This window comes from Mastomys coucha, unplaced genomic scaffold (genome assembly GCF_008632895.1).
Source record: "Mastomys coucha isolate ucsf_1 unplaced genomic scaffold, UCSF_Mcou_1 pScaffold12, whole genome shotgun sequence".
Taxonomy (NCBI): Eukaryota; Metazoa; Chordata; class Mammalia; order Rodentia; family Muridae; genus Mastomys; species Mastomys coucha.
The window spans coordinates 91,583,789-91,587,821 of record NW_022196894.1 but is presented as its reverse complement, the minus strand read 5'-3'; the positions used below and the strand labels follow the sequence as shown (position 1 = coordinate 91,587,821).

The 4,033-nt window shown below is 46.5% G+C and overlaps 1 protein-coding gene across 8 annotated transcripts in view; it reads left to right on the top strand.

Annotated features, from left to right (window-relative positions):
* The window catches only part of Setd4 (SET domain containing 4), a 78,524-nt gene that overhangs the window by 12,225 nt on the left and 62,266 nt on the right, over positions 1–4,033 (top strand). The gene's annotated exons all lie outside the window — the stretch shown is intronic.

Here is a 4,033-nt window from a genome sequence, read left to right as displayed (position 1 = left end):
TTTTTCCCTGCTGTGTCTGCCAGTTTGGCTGCAGGGCTTCCTGGGTTTCTTCTGTCTGGCTTCCCTTCAATGTGCTCCATCTTCCAGCCTGTACTCGGGGCATCACACAACACAGCGTGTGCTGTACCCATGGAATCATCACCTCAGCCCCAGGAGAAGGATTTAGTACCCTTTCCTTCCAAATAGTATTGCTAGTCTTCACATTCTCACTCTGTGGTACAGTCACTGAGAGTGACTTCACAGTCACTGGGGCTTGGACAGCTTGTAAAGCATCCCCAGCATGTACTTAGACTGCCTATTCCTGGCTGTTTCCCATGCTCCTTATATCTGCTGATGCGCTAAGTGCGAATCTGAACCTGGATGCCGTGCTCAGCCTAAGAAAGCTCACAGCTTTCCAGGAACTCTAGATGTGTTAGTCAGGCTTCTCTGGAGTCACAGAACTTATGGAATGTCCCTATAGATTAAAGGAAATTTTTGGAATGACTTACAGCCTGCAGTCCAACTAACCCAACAATGAGCAGCTGTGGATGGGAAGTCCAAGAAGCTGCTCAGTCCTATAAGGCTGGTTGATTGAGCTGGCCTTCTGTATGAGCTGGAATCCTGAAGAAGTTGTTCCAACAGACATGCAGTCAAAGAAGAGTGAGCCTTCCTTCTTCCAGTGTCCTCATGGAGGCCTCCAGCAGAAGGTGTGGACCAGATTAAAGGCGTATACCACCTTGCCTGGGCCTAAACTTTCCATGGACACTATGCCTCAAGATCTGGATCAAAAACATGAGTCTTCCAGCTGCAAGATCTGGATCACAGGTGGGCCCTCCAATTCTGGACTGTAGTTCATTCCAGATGGAGTCAAGGTGACAACTGGACATGGCAATCACAAGAGGTCTCTGTGAGATGTGCTGAAGGGGACATGGAATGTGAATCAGGAGACACTCTTGGTTATCCAGGGTGGCTAATGGACGGAACGTGAGCGAAACGAAAGGGAAGACTTGCTTCATCTGAATTATATCCTAAGTTTTGTCTGCTTTTAACTCCCTGTGTCCCATTTTTTTTTCCTGCATGTGAAATCAAAGCCAGGACTTTGTATATTCTAGGCTCTAGCACTGAGCCACATCCCTAGCTCACCCTCGGCTTCCTCTCCTTCATTTATTTACTTATTTGCTCATTCATGTGTATGTTTGTGGGTGTGAGTGTGCATGTGTGTGGAGCTCAGAGAACAGCTTGTGGAGGTTATTTTTTCCTGTACTCACATGGGTTTTAGGATTAAACTCAGGTTGTCAGGATGGAGACTAGCACCTTTGCCCACTGAGCTACCTCACTGTTCCCTCTTCTTCTTATGAACAGATTCTTGTTAAATACTATCTTTCATGAGGTGAGCAAATACACAAAAGATATTTCCACTTTAAAGCATCCTGGCTTCACAGGGTGTTTTTCTATGTTGAAACTACTCCTTCAGGAAATTTCTATGAGCTGGAGAGATGACTCAGTAGATAAAGTGCTTGCTACATAAGTATGAGGACCTTAGTTCAGATTCCCAGCAACCAGGTACTTGTCAGGCAGCCATGGAGCCTTGTGCTAGTGCCAGGAGACCAGGACACTGCTGCAGAGAAGTCCAACTCCAGGTTCACTTAGAAACCCTGGCTGACAATCAGGTGAGGGGAGGGAGCAGAGTGACAGCTCAGCAGTGAGGTGCCCTGGCTGCCCTTCCACAGGACCAGGGTTTGAATCCTAGGACCATATCAGGGAGTTCACCACTAGCTGTAACTCCAGCTCCTTCAGCTTCCAACACTTCTAGTCTTGGAGGGCATCAGCAGCCATATGTTTGCACATGCCTATACACACACCCACACACACACAAACATACACATAATTAAAATAAAATAAACCTTTAAAAAAGTAAAGAGGAGAAGAGACTGAGGAAGAAACCACAGGATAAATCTCTGGTCTTCACCCAGATCGGCAAGGGCACCCTCAGACACAGATGCCGCAGGCCGGCTGACCTGGGCCTCCCTCAGCCCGCGGGAGAAACAGGGTCCTAGTCAGGTCGACAAGGCGTAGGTGAAGAAATGATGGCAGAGACGACACATGGAAGTGCAGGATCTGAATGTCTTTCTTTCTTTCTTTCTTTCTTTCTTTCTTTCTTTCTTTCTTTCTTTCTTTCTTTCTTTCTTTCTCTCTTTCTCTCTCTCTTTCTTTCTTTCTTTTTTTTTTTTTTGATTTTTTTTCGAGACAGGGTTTCTCTGTAGCCCTGGCTGTCCTGGAACTCACTCTGTAGACCAGGTTGGCCTCGAACTCAGAAATCCGCCTGCCTCTGCCTCCCAAGTGCTGGGATTAAAGGCGTGTGCCACCACGGCCCGGCCTGAATGTATTTCTTAAAAATGGCATCAGACTTTTACAGTCATTGTAAAAGAGAGATGGTAAATTTGGCAGCTCAGCAGTTAAGGTACATCTGAGGCCATCTAAAACATACTGGGTCTAAAGCAGCAGCTATCTCCTCTGGACTGGTACTGCATCCCCCGGGCCTGGGGGACTGTGGATTGCATGAGTCTGAGTCCTAGCCCATCTAAGTTCTAGTGCAAGTCCATAGTGCTAGTCCTGCGTGCGAGTCCAAGTCCTCCTGCACGAAGTGAAAAGCAGGCTTATGTAGCATACAGCAAGCAGGGCAGATGAAAAGAGTCACGTAGGCAGGTGATACATCAAGGTCAATGATCTTACTGACCAAGTATCCAGTTGTGAAGCAGGAGGAAGAGCAATGGTGCCCCTCCCTGCTGGGGCTAATTTGGTATTCCTATGCTAATTCTCTGGTTCTGCTGGAGGCAATGACTAGGAGGTTCTGACCTAACACTTCTAGCTAATGTCCTTGAGTGGAAGCCCTTCGATTACTCTCTAGTATGTAAAACATTTCTAACTGCCTTAAGGAATGTCCTTGACTTCTGTTGCCAGCTCTGGCAAGGCAGGTTCCTTGAGAGAAATTCCAAGTTATGGATAGCTTGGTATTAAACTAGGATAGGTTGGTAACATTGTGTTAGCCAGGAAACAATGTCCAATCTTAGCTATTTACGAATCATTTCTTGGGGTATCTTTATACCTAATTATGAGGGCGTGTTGATGATTGGAAAGACTGATCTGGAACACGTCTGAGTTAGGGGATACCAGCGACTGTCTGAAATCCAGGAGGCACAGAATCCTTTTGGATCCTTATTGCCTCTTATCCTTAATCAGAATTTTATCCCCGATATTTTGGATGTGACTGGAGTAGACGAGTGTGCGTGGCACACACATATGTAGACATGCATGTAGCATACACATGTACACAGGAAGACATTGCAAACACATGCATGCACATGTACACATAAATACACACATGAACAATGCACACATATGCATGCACATGCACATATAACATACCTATATACATAGGCACACATACCTATACACATACATGTGCACATGTACATATGTGCACATGGACACATTACACACGCAGTACACAGAAGTGCAGAGTTTACATAGATGTGACAATTCCTGACATTCCTTTAGCAGACAGGGAGGCATTTAGTAAGTTCTCACTGTGTGCAGTAAATGCTCAGTGTTGTAGACTCAAAAGGGAGAGACACTTGCTTGGGAATGTGAGAGTCAAGCTTGAAAGTTGCCTGTGCTCACACCAGCCCTGTGCCTGTGGATGTGTGCTCTGGAGCTAGCCTGTGCAGTCAGGTGGGATGGCACTGGGCTATTGCAGGCAAGACTGGCCTTTAGCAGAAGCTGTGAGCAGAAACCAGGGTCCTGGTCAGGGATGGTGGGTTGACAAGACGGCAAACTCACCCTTTCACAGTTTCATTTTTGGATAAAATCAGATTTTATATTGTGCAGCAAGATTCTGAGGCCACTGGGCAGTGGTGGGGCACGTCTTTAACCCCAGCACTTGGGAGGCAGAGGCAGACAGATTTCTGAGTTTGAGGCCAGACTGGTTTGCAAAATGAGTTCCAGGGCAGCCAGGGCTACACAGAGAAACTCTGTCTTGAAAAACCAAAAAAAA